General features: G+C 40.7%; 1 protein-coding gene across 2 annotated transcripts in view; it reads right to left on the minus strand.

Annotated features, from left to right (window-relative positions):
- The window catches only part of SGCD (sarcoglycan delta), a 190,629-nt gene extending 183,494 nt beyond the window's left edge, over positions 1-7,135 (minus strand). Inside the window, exon 1 of one of the 2 annotated variants that reach the window (XM_053465515.1) lies at positions 7,077-7,135. The gene's annotated coding sequence lies outside the window, so the exon portion shown is untranslated. The remainder of the gene's footprint in view (positions 1-7,076) is intronic. The other variant, XM_053465517.1, reaches the window with a different exon arrangement.
- Between the last annotated feature and the right edge of the window lie 10,464 nt (positions 7,136-17,599).

Consider the following 17,599-nt stretch of genomic DNA (forward strand, 5'->3'; position numbering starts at 1 on the left):
CACCTTTTAAATTACCCTTCACCCCCTCATCTTCTTAATTGCCCCCTGTTCTATCATCCCAGATGCGTCAGGCTTCCAAATCAAGGATCTACTGCTTTTCTCTAAGAATACCAGGCTTCCAATTCCAGGATCTACTGCTGTTCTCCCCCTGTGCCTTAGCACTAGAATTTAACCCTTTTCTTACATCCCTTATATTATCTACCCCTTTCCTTAATTTGCATTCGTTTCCTTGCGTTATAACATTCTCAACATTTTAACCCTTTCTCACAGTGACGCCGACTCATTGCGTATGGATCGGATACCGTTTTTTATTAAAAATTATTTTATTACCGCTATGTCTTTTTTTTAATACAGTCCCTATCATTTTCTAATACATTTTAAGCATGCCCAGTGCCGCTTCTATTAACCATCCTCTCCTGATTCAGTCCCAACCCAACTTTCCTGCAAACTGTTTAACCCTTTGATTACAGAGCCTGTAATCAGGGTAAGAGGACCAGCTTCTTAAAATGAAGTTGCAGAGAGCCCGGGACACTGTATATTGTATAGTGAAAAACTAGCAGCAATAAGCTGGAAAACTATTTGTTTCTTACGTAACAGAAAGCGGGTAACAATTTAATCTACATTTAAAACAGGTTACGTTATACCTCCCAAGTGTCTTTCTTTAGGAGGAGCAGTCCCTCTTTTGGCTTCAAATTCCTTATTCATCCCATGATGTCTGTATTTCTTAGGAGGTCAGAACGTTTGCTGGATATGAGATTTGAATACGTATAGGAAGTGCAGGGATTGGTTTTGGAAATGATTTCATATTAATATACGGTATTTATATTAATATATTTGTATTAATATTTTATTATTATTTACATCTAATTATCATAAAGGAACAAAAGACAATAAAAAACCTATATAAGGCCTGATGTGCTTACATGGCCGAACCTAGGGCAGAGCCACCTACCGCCCCCTCCGCTCCATACCACCCCATACCCTCATTACCTCTGGGTGTTGAGTTATGACATCATATCCCAACGCCCCACTTTAAAAGGAAGCGGAACGCTGAAGGAAGTTATGGAGGACTGTGCTGACTCCACAGGGCCTGAGGGTCCCTGTTATGCCACACGGGTCCCCCTATGACCTGCCGGCATACGCCACTGCTTGCCCACTAGCCGCAACTAGCTTGCTGGGGCCTCTAGTATTCTGCGTTAATGTATTTCTTAATCCGTATCTGTTTCAGGGCACATATCAGACTTTCGTGCTCCTACAAAGAACACAAAATATTATGGTTTACGACCACAATTGTCATTGCGCTTATCACCAACAGTAATTTACTATTTTGAGCCAAGGTAGTAGGGAAGGAGTTGTTACTCAACATGTAATTTCGGATAAATAATTATACATTGAAGAAGAAGCAAAAAAACCCAACAAAACGTTTCTTGTATATCTGTAACTAGGTAACAGAAAAGTGTACCAAGGCCGAAAAAATGTACCTGATAATCGCAGTGGAGAGAGTGTGAAATAAATGGCTCCTCCATTACCGCGCAGTCAAGTTCACCCCTTACGGAAAAGGTTTCCAAGTTATTAATGCATTAGTGCCTTGTAATTGTATAATCCTCTTTGAATATAAAATGGCACATTAGGGATAGCGACGCATTAGTGGAATTGTAACAACGTTGAACGAAAATTAGCCATACCAATGAAATAAACAATAATCCAGGGGCCATGCGAGGATAGCTACGACCCAGTATTTAATTTTATCGATATCATGTTGTGGGAGAGTCTTATCCTTCGGGAGGTTACCACGAGTTCAACAATGTAATTCCCGGGTGTTTTCGTTAAGGAAGGAGAACGACCTCTTAAGGACCCAAAATCCTCTGCCCTTCTTTCCTTCTAGGAGCTCGGAATGCTTGATGGGGATCACAGGGTTCTACAGCCATAAAAGTCACAATAATGCATATAATAGCAACAGAAATTGTATTTATATGTTAAATTCTATAAAAAAAAATACATATCAATGATCTGGATTTCTTACTGAATTACATTAACGGGTATCAATAAAAATATCTAGTCTGCCCGTTTCTCCTGATGAAAAGACTCAAAACCAAATCGGTCCCTGATCTCATTACAACAGAAGTAAATAAGTAAAATGTAAACATTGATTTTGACAGTAGAACCATCTGGTCCATCTAGTCCAGGGCGTCCTGCGGCCCTCCAGCTGCTGCAGGACTACATCTCCCATAATGCTCTTTCAGCTAAGGGGCTGGCTGAGGAGTATGGGAGATGTACTTTCAGCCCCACTCCTCTTAACTATCTCCAATATGTCCATACCCTTCTGGAGATGGAGGTCTCCAGAACCGCACCCAATACTCTAAGTGAGGTCTGGCCGGAGATCTGTAAAGTAGCAGAACCATCCGCTAAACTTTAAACAATCCTATCGCTTGAACCTGTGTTCCGAGGTGGTTCTATGTAGTGCTAATGTCCTGTTAATCACTTTGAGTAAGTCGATTCTATATGTGTAACGTCACATGTGATATTTTTGACATCTGAGAACACATATGTGCATTGAGTCTGTCTCACAATCTTCAGTACCTTGCCTGAAACTCCTAATAGGGATTCAGCCATATGTTGGGTGATATTGATCAGCGCCCTCAAGTGAAATTGATTGTTCCTCGCATCACTGTTCATATTTCCATCGAGTGCATCAGGTCCTTGGAATTCTGTATCACGGATAGCAGGTTCCACTGAAAGTCGAGGAGAAATTGTCCAAGTTTGCAGCAGGAGCTCTCTTTGAGTGGTAGGATTATCAGAGGATTGAAAAGATTGTTGTCTAAAATCCCAAGTAATGAAAACCATTGTGTGACTGGAGGTAAATATAAAGAACAACGTATTGTGAGTGACTCATAACTCCATCCTATTCTGAACTTGGAATATATCAAACTCTTCTCTGCTTATCGCTCTTGAGCAAATAGACATGGTGTCTTATAAAAAGTGGACAACTTAAGTCAAAGGTTTTTCTGCAATTTATACCAAGGAGGAAAATAAAAAAAAATAAGCATATCATTTTATACCCTCCAGATCTATGTGATATGAATAAATCTGCACCCATATCTATCTCATGCCGCCGGACACTTTGGATTATTCACTAAATGAGACTAATGAGATGTCTGTTCTTTTGGGGAAACCCCAGCGAACATCTCTTGAAGAAGAACTTGGCTCACCCCAAGGACATTGCGAGGTTCCAAAAACTAAAGCCCAGTAATTATCTAATGGAAGTATGTTTCCCCATTAATGAGGGTCAGGACGCACTAATTATTAAATGGGACACTCCAACCATGCATATAATAGCTGAGAGGTGCTTTTAATGAGCATGTGGCCGAGTCTAAGCAGCTGGTAGTCCATATATATATACATACCCCAGGCTTCATAAACATTACGGACAGAACTGAATACAATAGGCGACCATACATGATTAGTTGTGAGTCTAATGACAGTTTGTGCCGCTCACCATTTAACTGTTAATGTTTGGCCTGCAAATAACTTGTGTTTTCTTCCTCAAGGTCATTTAGATCTGGAAAGGACAACGTATACTATTTTGAAACGACTGCATTACTTCCTTTTATTGAATGGTATAAAGCATGATGCTAGTGTATACATAGCGTATTGTTACAGTGAGAACGCCAATAATGTATCTGCTCCGAATAGGATCACAATTTATTTAAGCAAAGAACTAGTACGTGTCTGGTGTCCATGAGTCTCTCTAGATCCATGGTATAAGGATACAATGTCTACCAAATATTCTAGCTAAACAACTATGATTTATTTCTAAATCCTATTTTTAATCCTTTGCATTTAATCTCCTCCTTTAAAAAAGTGCATTAGTACAGATTGCTGCATTTAGAGTCAGAGCCCCACACCCGCTATATCTGGTGTAGAAGAAGACCAGGGATAATATAGAGATAGTCCAGGCTACACAAATTGGCACAGTCCAGTTTAATTTTGGACGGTGGGATGTATATGGTGGACCTCAAGTAAAGTCCAGTACATTTTTTAGGAGTATGTATTGAATATTGCAAAATTCTAATCTACTTGCAACTCAATGGTCCTTGTCCATGAAGCCTAGGGAGATATCCACCACACCTTATCTACAAGGTAATCAAGAGGCCTAAACGTTTGTCTTGTGCTTAGTGTACTTGCCTGGTATTCTTGATCTGGACTAACCTTACTGGTGACATCATTAAGATACGGCTTGGATTTTTTTCCTCTATAATATAAAAAGTGAACTAACTCTTGTTTGAGATGTTCTCATGGTGGAAAGAACACTGGTCTGTTCTATAGAGCTTTGGCGGTTCTTTGAAACAACATACAGTGTTATAAGTAATTTTACATTAAATGTTGGTTATTTAGGATTTTCTCAAATTCCCAAAAACACTTTCCTGCTTACTTGACAAGGTTCTTATTGGACAGCTTATTTTTGGTCCATGCATGGTGCCAACACGCTGGCTGCGTTCTTGATGAAGACAGAGAGCCAATCAAAGAGGGTCGGTAGATTTTTGCTTCCACTACCTCTGCGATGCTCTGGTTGATTTTACTTAGTATATCGACACAGCACGACTCCCAGATGCAGTTAATGAGCCTAATGGGAATTTCAAATGCCTTAAAGAGAGCAAAATGCTTCTAAAGCCTTTCATGAAGTCCACGCAGAAACGGGAGTGAGTTCATTCTTACCAATTATCCTAATCAATAAATCGATTCAAAGAGAGAAATCAGTATCACTGGGGAGAAGAAGAGGATGATGGCTTGCTGGCGACATGATGGTAATATTGGGACTAACCCTATCAAGGAAAGGAGTATCAGAGGATCAACGTCTGTCAACAGATCCAAGGTCATTGTTTGCACAGAACATCAGAAAGCCACGGTGTTCTTTCTATCAACCTCCTTCTGCTTTAAATGACATAACCACTAAACGACTTCCCTGGGCGCAGATTTCGATGGGAAGTGTACCGTCTCACACCTCGCTACATTTACAGACACCTAAGCGTTTGCACATTTGGCAGACAACAAGAAGCTAACACGCGTTCACAGCTATTGATACTCGTTGTTCGGTGTGTTTAACACTTCGCTTATTGAAAACCCCTCTGTCACGGTGTACTCTTTCTGTAGTTCATCAGGTTAGCAGACATTAACGGAGAGTTAAAATGTGATTCAAAACAATCAAATTTAAAAAAAATGCAATGCAACAATGGATTCTGGGTAATTAAACACAAAACTGACATTTCCAGATACCCCACCTAAATATCATGGTCACTAACCCTTCAGGGTTTTTTTCCAGGACAGTTTTAGATGTAGAAAGTTCATTTATCATCAAAGGGCGACCACATTTGGGGCCGTCTGATGGCCCATGTGTATCATCTGTGTGTAGAGCTGCTATAGAGGCAGTTGTGTGCCAGCTAGATCAGATTTGGGATATCTCACCCTCTTTCCAGAGAGTGATAAGCTGCCTATCAAGCACATAATAAAATGTACAGATACAGTATGAGGGGGGATTACGATAACGCAACAAATGGGGCAAAAACAAGGACTGGTCAAAAGCTAATCGGGAGGTAAAGCCAGGCAACAAAAAACCTAGGGAAAGAGGGGCAAGAACAAATATATGCAAATGAGCGACCCTATGCCTATGTATATAATGTTACATACAGTCCTATATAAACCACTTCATATTCCCACCCCAGTACACCAGAATTCCAAAAACATCACGCGGTCACCCAACTCAACCTACGCAAGGTCATATTTTTCACCGTGGAGCTTGGAGGACGTACTAAGTGCACATTAGGTTTGGATGATGGCACACTACTTAATTCACATCTAAAGGTTAAAAGGTTTAGGTTATATTTTACCCCATTTTACATATTTTCCTAGACCTACAGCATTCAAATCACAACACAATGACGTCTCCTGCAGACTATTGTCAAGGGTTTGAGGTCGATATGGTCCACTATGAATAAGCTCTACATAAAGTGAGCCGCAAACGTCTTTTTCTTTTAATACCTCATATATTCCTTCCAAACAATTCATTGTAAATTCATACTACTGTTATTTTATGTTAAAAAGTGCTAATATATTCTGCAGTGCTGTACAATATACAAGATATTATCAGAAAACATGCAGTTGGATTGAATATTTTGATATATACATTTTCACCTATTATCACTTGGTGTATAATATACCCCAAGGAGATACTTTAGTAGTCTTTAAAGCTTGCAATCTAATGCGGGCAATGCAGTTAGCCAAAAAAAGTATTTTTGCCCCCAGCAAAATAAACCAACCCTCACTTCTTCCCAACTCACTCCTTTAGTCGGCGACCAACGACATTCCAAGTTTATTCTCCTTTTTAACTTTTTAACAGCTTGTTAAGTCTGTCTTAGTAACTAAGATATTCTATTCCTTTAATCAATTTTGTTGCTCTGAGTCCTTTTAAGTTCCACAATATCTTTTTTATGAACGGGTGCCCTAGCTCCATATTCAAGGTGTCGCCTGAGCAAAAAAAAAAATAGACAATTTTACATTCTCATGCCGTTCGCTCATTCCCCATTTAATACAGGAGTCCACCTTCCTCCCTTTTGTAATCTATTTAATGGATTTGATTATAAAAAGAATGAAAGGATATAATTTATACGTTCGTATTGTCATCATGGTGCTCTAACACAAAGTATACAGGTGGAAATGATTCTGTGGGTCACGGTTCCCCCTTTAAGATTGTTGTGTAAAGAGGCTGTCCTTTTTTGTAAGTATTTTACTGTTGTTATTGGCAAATCCCAAATATTCTACAGTCATTATTTAACCCGCTGATATCCCGGTCCAATGTGGAAACTGTTAGGGGGGTCCAGGGATGACCCCCTTATGTGTGCAAATTTGTGTACATAGATGCACTGCAGCTATATAGCTTTATGCCTATAATGAATATATATTAATATTTCCCTACTGTATTACATCATTAATGTAATAGGTATGACCCCCCCATCAGAGACATATATGGGCTGATTCCATAAAAAAATTATGTGCATTAAAAAGTTTAACGTATGCCCTACCGTAATGAAGCCGTGTAAGAGACACGTCTGTCCCAGTAACTTCTGCACGCTTGTGACTATTTCTAGCTGGTCTCAGAGAAGCCGTATATGGCGACATATCGCTCACCCCTGCCTGCGGTTACCCTCCCTGTTAGGGCTGCACCTGCTGCTCTTGTGTATGGATCAAAATGCGTCCGGAAGGGAGATCGTCACAGCAGCCTCCCTACGCTGTCGACGCTATAGAGAGAGCTGGCTTAGTGCACCATTACGAACGCCGAAACGGCCGTTCAGATACAATAAAAATCCATCCCGTTTGCAATCAATTTTTACAACTTAAGGCAAAGCACAATACCTTGCAAAGCATTGGCAGAAACACAAAGCAATCCGCTGCCAAAAAAACAAACTATGGTTCTCCGAGATAATGATCGGAATGTTTAGTACAAATGCCAGGAGCTTTGCCTCTAAATAATTTGTACAGCAACCACCCATCAGTCCGCATAGTATCCTCTTCTATGAAAAAATAATGCAGGGTGAGGTAAGGTTTGCCTTATAGGTTATTTACGACCCTTAAAGGGAACCTGACGTCTTCATGCAGCGTTCCTCCGTTCAGCAGAGAGCGAAAAACGGTGGCAATAGTGGTTTTTAACAATACCGAACCGTATATTAACCCTAATTATTTCATGATATTTACATTGGTTTCCCACCTTCAGACTGTGTATTTTTGACCGATATAATAGCTAAAATTAAATAACTTTATGAAAGAAACTAGAAATCGGTGTCTTGAGTCTCAACACTCTTGGGTCTCTTAGTTCTACAAACAACAACGTAGCACCTGGGCTCCATCAGCTGACGGGGTGAAAGTGCCACGGAGATATGGGGTAATGTCCTGAAATTCTCCCTTGGTAAATAATGTCTACCTCTCTGAACACATATACCTCAACATCGCGTTGCTTTCTCACCCAAATACTTGGAGTCCACAACATTTCTGTGGGATTCCCCGCAGCTCCCAAATCCGGTTGATAACTACTGAACAGTAGAAACTGGTTCACACCTGCCAGTCCTGTGACCTGAATTATGTAGCATTCCAGCTCATGGCCACCCTATCCAAGGTACCTGCTTCCACATTACCCATTCTCCCTCCCATCCATGGTTGTCTGGTGAAAGGCACAAGAGTGGGTCTTGCCCTAACTTTGGGAATTTAGCCCATACCGGATTGTCAACGCAAAGAAAGACACATGACTCTAATGTTATCCCATTCCACAAAAAGAGATGTTTGTGGCCTCTTACCACAATGGCTAGCAAGGTGCCACCACATGCGGCCTACATCCTTTGGTAGTTTTCCCTATATTTTGCATGTGTGCCTTACCCCAGTCATGCCCTGCTTTGAACCCAGTTTTGACCAAAGTTCTCCCCATTCTTGCCTGTTTTCGAGTCACACACTCTCCATTTTGTGCTTCTGCCTCCCTCAAGTAGGGTTTTTCTGCTGGTTCCTATAGGACCATGATTATTATCTGTCGTCCCTTGGATGATAAACATTACCAGGGAACTGTTCCAGTCACGGCTTTTAGTATGCCTAAATTCCTTTACTAAAACTTCCTCCAGCTCGCGCTTTAGGACTCACGGTGTTGGTGGAACTGTTTTAAAAACAAGGGAATGGCGGTTAGAAGATATGAAGTCTGATATCTCCTCGAAAAGGAGACAGAACCAGCGTTTCAATTGATTGTCTGTCCTAATGTTCTCAACCTTCTCCTTCCCTCAACCTCCGCCAATCATCTGCCACCAGAACGTCCACCAAAGACAGAAGCGTAGAACGTGATGACAAATATGAACCCGTTTCTCCTGATGTAAAGACTCAAACCTTAATCGCTAATTGGTCTTGATTTAGATTTAGGATACCCCCATAGGTCTATCCCATGCATGTTTAAATTCCCCCACTGTATTAGTCACTACCACTTCTACTGGGAGGCTGTTCCACCCTCTCAATAAAACAGTAAAACAGCAGTACGGCTGCTGTATTTAATCCACTTTGACCGCTGTCTGTAAGTACGACGGCGTCCTTTTATTCTGAATATCCTAGATACTCTTAAAACCCACTGAATGTTGGACGTGTGCCCTGATACCACTTGATCTTGCCATCATTTCTCACTTGCCCCAATGTCGCTTTCTGTTAGCCCCTCTGGAGCGAAATACGGAAGAAATTCTAGATTTTCTGGCAAAGTTTACGTTTTTTTTTTTTTTTTTTTTTACAACCTGTCTGTTTTTACTGCAATTGTGTCCCTGCTAAGAATCATAGTTAACGAGTGTCTGCCATTACTGCTAATTATAGTCTGGCTTTGGAGTGTAAAAGGATCCCTGCGCTGCTGCCTCCTCCTTCGATCATAATATAACGGTACGTTTTCTTCGACGGCAGCGAGAATAATGCGGGCGCGCAGAAAATGCCGTACGAGACCCGTGTTAGCCCGTGATGATTGTATATTTCTATATCTCTTTATTGTTCGCTCCGTCTGTCTGCCTTATTGTCAGCGACGTTGTCACTGATTTTGTGATTGCGTTTCTGTGTATAATTGCGTGTATAATTGCGTATAATTGCGAACCTCCGAATAATGTGGTGCAATTGCATATCTATGTTTGATTGTATGTTTGTGTATAATGGGTTGTGTAATTATGTACTGATGTGTGATTGGACACCAGTATCTAAAATATATAACAATATATATATAACTATATTATATAACTATATAACTATATATATATATATATATATATATATATAACTATATATATATTGTTCGATTAACTCTATTAGCTTTAGATATTGCTGGCTGGGAGTAATGGGAGTCTGGACGTACACCCCATTCACACCAACTATTTAAGGGTCGCGTGTTACTAAACGCTCAGCCGGTGCACATTTGCTTTGTAATACTTATTACCCCTGGAGTGACAAGTACTTCCTTGAATAGCGCCAGAGAGCGATAATGACAGCTGTTCAGGGGCTAAAAAATATATATAAAAAAAATTGCACCTCCCCCAACACATTAATAAGGTTTTGGTAGCAGTATAAACTGCTTTGTGTGCCCACTATGTAGGAGGTGAGAGTAGGTTCTCACCCTATTGAGAGTGTGCCTTGACGTGGCGGGTGAGCTTAATTATGCTTTGGCCAATTCATATAACCAAAACCTCTCATTTATATTATGTTTATATATTTGTTGCCAACTTTATTAGGGTAAGAAGCGCAGACAGTTTTTGTTTTTTGTATACATTGTACAGCCAATACACTGTTTCTTGCAGCATGCTTACACCTGTTTGGTAGGCCTCGTATTACACATTTGTATTACTTGAGCCTGCGACTAGCTTAGCGCACCGACATTTCTTCTTTTCCCTGTTTGCTAAAAAATATATTTCATATTTTAGCTGACGTGAGAGTCGGGAGTGGGTGATGACGAGGGGACAGCTGAGCCCATTTTTCCCCCTGCCTATTTTACTTGCAATTCTGCATATAACCACTAGGGTACCAGGTACTTTTGTCATCAGTACCGTGACTGGATCCTTTCTGTGGTATTTTTATGGATTTTCCATGAACTCCTTTCAGTGAACATGCCTTGTGTCTTGACATTGGTGTCTTTGGTGATGATTTTTTGTGATTACCAACTACTTGGATCTGCCGTTTCTGCTGCGAGTCAGCCACTGGTGTAACTACAGGGGCCCGGTGCCTCTAGGGGGCCCCCGGTGCAACCCCTGCGACCCCATTTTCCTATCTCCGCGTACCGGTTCAAAATAGTTTAGAAAGGCCCTCGGTGCGATCCAGGTCGGATGGGCCCTTTCTAAACTATTTTAAACCGGCATGGGGAGACAGGAGCGTTTCGGGGGTCACGTGACGTCACCAGGGCCCCGGGCTTCCTAGTTACGCCCCTGGAGTCAGCTGCAGCACTGAAGCCAGAATTTGCACTCAGATAATTCAAGTCTGCAACTCCCAATCACCACTAAAAGCCCAAAGCCCAAAATTGGAATCTATGAAGTTTCCATGGCGATAGAGCGAGCCGGGGGACTCTAATGCATAATCTGGGTGTTGTATATGCATTATGCGTTTTGATCGGCGCCTGTTCATGTCCAAGTGTAATGTTGTGTTGATACGCAGGGTTAAATTCAACTGAAGGACCAGTCAGCCAGTCAGGCATTTAACTCTGTGTTACCGTTATTATTCTATATTATTCTTTAACACCACCATATTCCGCGGTGTTGTACAGTTAATAGGTATAGGTTATTACTGTATATGATTTCATAAATAAAATGAAAGAACTTTGTGCGTTTTTTGGCTATGAAAGGTTTGAATGGGGACTGGATGGCGGGGGGGGGGGTCGTATAATCTGAAGGAGCAATTGTTACAAGTGCTGCTGCCACCTAAGGGCAATTTTTATTATGTTCGTTGGTGTTGATATTCAATGCCTCTCGGATAAAGTTCTTTTTAAAACCCCTCGATGATCTAACGGTGTAGAAAAATCTTAGCATAGCTCTCAAACGCCCTTCTTTATGAGGTCAGCCACTTTGGGACCCCAATTTTTTCACAGCCCCCGTGCTACAGGCTTTTTTTCTCATGGCAGCTGGCTCTAGACCATGCTAGATCAGTAGAAGGCAGGCCCGGAATGGACATTTCGCACACTGGACAAATGGTGGGCTGCTGGTCAACAATGCCCCATACTGACAGTCTGCGGCCGGCAGCTGGATAATTGGATATCCCTAGCCACAAAGCTATAGTATATCCAGCCGTCGGCGGCACCTACCTCAAGAGGCGGCCATCGGCCTTAAAGTGCCGGGGCCAGCTTGTCATTGCAAATCTGGCCCTGGGAGAAGGGTTTTTATCTATATCACCTTTACTGTTTGTGATCCAAAACTAGTGACCCTCACTTTCAGTAGCAGATCTAGCTGTCAGCAGATGGTCTCAGCTGATTGGCTATAGCCCACCACATGTCAGAAAGCCACAGCAAATTAGGTCTTCCGAAAGTTCTAACAGGAGATGAAAAATAACCTTAGCTACTATCAGAGATTCCAAACGAGTTCTGTGGCCCCAAAAGTCACAATATTATGTGTAGAAACAGCAAGAACTGCGATAACACATTCATTTAAGTAAATAAAATATACTAGTCATTTTCTAACTTCCTTATTCAATTGTTTAAACAAATACTGATAGGTCACAATGCCTTCTGAAAATGCTAGCCACGCCTCTAACCAAGGCCCCCAGAACAAAAGTGTCCCTTAACTCCTCCCCCAGTTGCCTCTACTGAAAGCAGGAAGCATTCGTAAGTACGTCTCTTTCTTACGTCTAGTAGAATCCCATCTTCGTCCAAATGAATAACTGAGCATGTGTGCGAAGTGTGCTTCCTGCTTACACTTCCTGCTTACACTTCCTGCTTTTAGTGAAAGCAGGCGGGGAGGGGTTAAATAAGACACAATAGGTAACTCCTTCAACTTTAGAACGAAAGCCCCTATTTATAAAACATAAATGGGGACTACATAAAATCTTGAGGGGTCTGCACAGGTATAAATGCTGCAGATTGCCTCTACGGCACAAGTTCTTGGAAGGCTCCACTGGTCAATATTAGCTAAGGTTTCCTAATTTCATAAAATAACTCTAATTTACATTATCCTTCACATTATTTCCTCTGCAATGGTTAAAACCATACCCATGACTTAATATACCCAGGTTATTTTGTAATTTGTATCCATCCTAAGAATGTCAGGTCCACCAAGGTAAATAAGGGAACTTTTTACTTGTGACCTTCACCAAAGGACAGTCCTATAGTGTCCTCTAGGGGTTATATTTATGAAGCACGTGCTAATTAAATTAACATATATTTATAGTAGCATAGAATAATTAAGATAAAGTGATCTTTTTTTTAAGGTAGGTATAGTTTAATGTTCTAGGTAAAGTTTAATGTTTCATACGATTTCAAAAAGTTGTAGATGTCGTTGGTGGAATGGAAAATAAATTTATCCATAATAAGGTAAGCTTGGAAAAAAATAAACATTAGATTTTTCAATCACCTTTCGTATAACGGTGTTGTTTCTGAGGGTAATATTCAATAAAATACATTGGCAGGTGATTTTTTTATAATGGTAAATACCATTTATAAATACCTTCAGTATCAAAAAAGATTATTTTTGAAATATTAACTTTTAGGGGTTTGCAATGCAAATAGAAAGTGGGGAAAAATGTCTCAATCACAGAACTATCCCCGGATCATAGGGATACTTGGTCATCTTCTAAGTTGTAAGGTCATGTGACCAGGACCCTCCACTCTTTTTTGTTTCTGTAAATCCCGATTGTTATGTACAACGCTACAGAATATAATGCTGCTTTATACATAAAACATAATAATTATTCATTATGTCTATTTAATGCTAAATGGGGCAATTAGTTACAGACTGCAAGCTCTTTACACAGCATTCAAGCCAAGGTTGGGCACCTTCTAGCATCGGGGCAGGTAAAGCCAAGGGGTCCCATTGCCGCCCTCCAGTAACTTGCATACACACTGGCACACATATTTAAATTCACTTTCACACTTACACAAACTTACACACTCATGCTAACACACACATACACACTCATACTAACAAACACACTTACACATACTCACTCTCCCTCTAACACACACTTATATATGCACATTCAAGCTAACACACACTTACACATACACAAGCATGCTAACGCTCACACTTACACATGACGCTCATGCTAACACATACACATGTACATACTCACTCTCTTTCACCCTCCCTAACACCCTTACTCTCTCACTCTTTACTCCGTCCATTCTACCCTTCTCTACCCCTTTACCTTTCTCGAGGGCCTTCTTTCTACCCCGTGCAAGCAGCCTTGTCATGCAACATCGGGCCAGCCCGTGTCTGATTTAAGCAAGGTCTAGGGTCTTCTAACTTTTTCCATCATTCAAAATAACTCTAATTACAAATTCTTTACCAAAACGATATATATATTCAAGGTTTGGCAATAAATAATAATAATAATGATGCATTTACATTCATCAACATCTCCATTTTAAGTTTCAGGATCTTATTTTTCGGTTGACAGATGACCTTGAACATTGCAGTGTAGAAAATTGTCAACAGCATTTGCTAACCCTTCTCCATCATTGATCTTCCTAATATTATTCTATGAAATGCATAGGCTGGAATGATATTTCCATTTCTCCTAGTGCAGTAGACAACCTCATTGAACCTTATTTGATTTTTATGAGCCCAAGTTTCATCTAAATCCTCCTGTGGTGGGGGAAAAAAAACATTTATGTTTATTATCTGGCACAACGTAGCACCTTTTTCAAAATGTAGATATTTTTGTTCCTCCTTTGGACTTTCCTTTCTAGGGCCAGAAGCCATATATTTAATATATATATCTTTATATGTATCCTCCATGAGAAGGTTCATTTTGGAAAGGAACTCAATGTTTGAGGTCAACATCAGGTAGTTCCCAGCTCAGCAAGCTAGTGCCTGAAAATTGAGCTGGGTTCTAGGTCCTCACCAGCCTGAGATCCTCAGGTGTCCCATCAGGTATTGACTTTGAGCGGACTTTATCTATAATAATATAATTAGGTTACTTTGGGTGAAATCAGCATCGGATAGAAAAGGGTTAATGTTATAGGGACACCTTCTGTGAAGGATACATTGTCACAAATTACAGACAACAGTGAGCTAATGATTCTTTGAGAAAATAGACCCTTTAGCCTTTTGGCCGTTCTTCTACATTACCGTAAAGATTTCCTATAATCCCGAATTCTTCCTATGTCATAAAAATGTTACTGTTCCTCTGTAAAATTATTCTAACGCCTATTCGACTCCTGTCCATAAACCAAACTCCCTATGTTGGGCCAATGCCAGTCCTCATAATAAACCAATTAACATTTTAAGTCTAATGTGTTTGGCTGTGACCTTTCATTATATAACCCTTTGCTCCTGGCAGATCGTCAGAGTCTCGAGACTGATGTGCCTGGACGTTCAGCACATAGAGGATGTGAAAACTGGCCAAGAGATGCCAAACCTTGGCAAGCATCGCTGAAAATGTTGGTGCTGCGAGCAGATGTATAGTTGAGGCTGCCAGTATGAAGGCCCCCCCCCCCAGAAGGTGGTCAGGGACCCAATTAACCAGGTTATACTAAATGTTATATCTCTGAGAATGACTGAGTTGATGCATTGAAGTTCTATGTCCTTGGACTACTAATAAGGATTGGGCTACTGGTTAAGAAGAAGGAATCCCAAGGCTTCTCTAAGATTCAGCTATATTACTTTCATGGCGCAAACTCATTAATCTAAATAATATGAAATATATCTCATAATTAGAGCATCGACAGGAAGGTGCATTCAGATAGAATAGATTACATGAATCCGAAATCCTAGTATGTATTATCCATGGTGATAAAGACAAAAAGTGTGGTTTATATTAAATTCCGTACATTTATACAACAGAGCTCTGAAGATCTTCCCTAATCCCACTTGAATCAATGGCCTTGTGATAAGCCTCAGACATGATTAGTGAACAAAATTAATATCGTTTGAGAATTTTCACCGTGTATTCTGTATAGTCATAATAATTTAGTACTTTTTGTGACAATTATCAAATCAATCTATGGAATATTCAATTGCTGTTGAAATATTTGTAACCGGCACGGCTCTAAAGGGTAGCGCTGTATTGCTTTGCTAGAATACCTCCTAAGCAGAGCTAGACTGGCAATGAAGGGGCGGCCACTGGCCATAAAGCGATGGCGGCACATTACGCTATTATGCATATCCAGCCTGTGGCCGCACACTGCAACACCCGACATGCCGCTGGAGCTTTTGCCCAGTTTGCAGATGGCCAGTCTGGACCTGCTCCTGAGAGTTGAATTGCCTAGGAGGGGGAACGAGACCGTAGAAGAGGACTGCTTGGATGAGGATGACTTGATTGCCATGCCAGATGGCTTCTTTAAGATGCTGGTTGAAGCTATTAGGAGGGTAGGCTGGCTGCTTCTCTGAATAGATAGGTTTTTAGTGAGTATTTATAGTTAATGTAGGTAGGACAGCGTTTGACAGGACAAGCCAGGGACTTTCAGAGATGGATACACAAATGCAGAAGATAGACACATAGGATGAACCAAGAATTTGATGAGATGTAAGAGATGATGAGTTGTTGAAGGCTTTATAGGTCCTATTCCTTGGGGGTATTACTATACTGCATAAATAGTATTTTTTGGGTCAGATCCGCCTGTCCTGAAGGAAGCCAAACCAAACTTACAAATGTGTGTAATGAAAATACAGTTTTATTTTCTGCCATGTACTTTAGGAGAGTTTGCAGGGGAAATGGCTGCATAAAAAATGCTGCAGAATGAGCCTAGAAATAGCTTAGGTTGTCGGGTTTTGCAGTAGATGACCAAATAATGTGACAGAATCCTCAATATTTATGCTTCCGGTAGGGGCTTTTAAATAGTATTTTGCTGATTCCTTGCTTTGTTGTATGAACATATTGGTCATTTCAGCAGCACCCCGGAATCTGAATCTATATGCCTTTTAGGATGTGCTTCACTTTTTGTACTTTTTTGTGTATACATATATATATATTGAGTTAAGCTTTTTGGGATGAAAATTAGCCTCGGTTTTAATGATGTGGTACAGGCATCTTTCTTGTAGCAGAGTTTTCATTATCTTAATGGCTGTTCTGTAAATTGCTGTGTACACATCTGACACTTCCTTAAGTCAAACTAATTACAGCATTAATGATCAATATGTGAACTAAGCAAGATGCCACTTTGCAGCAGCTGTCAAGGGTGCTGAATTGCACTGAAGCCCGCACTGTACATTGACCCTGAAACCTACCGGGCACGGAAAACTCTTACACCCTGCAAGAAGGACAGGAGGAGATCGAGGAGGGGTAACAATAAATATCCAGGCTTCTCGGCTACTGGACTGCAATTACCAAGATGCTCGGCCAGCCTGAATAAATGAATGAATACATTGAAAATATGTTTCCTTGGGTTTTTATGGTTGGGCTATCATCTACAAAAGAAGTCGTGAGGCAACAAATGGGGTTGGCTAAGGATGGTTGTCCACAAGCCAGCCAGACTCTGGACAGGACCTATACTTTAGTGCATACATGATATATCTGGAAACATATGCTTATACAGTAGTTATTATCTCATAATACAATGTATCATTTAATAAAGGCCTATGTACTTGTCATTGAAATGACGTACCCAAAATCTATTTTCCCTGTTTCATTCTTTCTCTCCCCCTTCTCTCTCCCCCTCCCCTTCCCCCCATTCATTCCTTCACTCTCATTTCCTCTTCTCTTAATTTCCTTCTTCTTTCTCTCCTCTTTTTCTTACTCACTACACTTCTTTCTCTCCGATCTCTGTCTCTCTCTCCCCCCTTCTCACTCTTGTTTGCCTTTTCTCTCTCTCTTTCCCTCTCTCCCCCTCCCTCTGTCTTTCTAATCCTCTTTCTCTCACTCCTCTCCTTCTCTCTCTCCATCCTTTCTCCCTGCCCTATTACAGATGCTATATTGT

This window comes from Spea bombifrons, chromosome 4, assembly GCF_027358695.1.
Source record: "Spea bombifrons isolate aSpeBom1 chromosome 4, aSpeBom1.2.pri, whole genome shotgun sequence".
NCBI classification, from domain to species: domain Eukaryota; kingdom Metazoa; phylum Chordata; class Amphibia; order Anura; family Pelobatidae; genus Spea; species Spea bombifrons.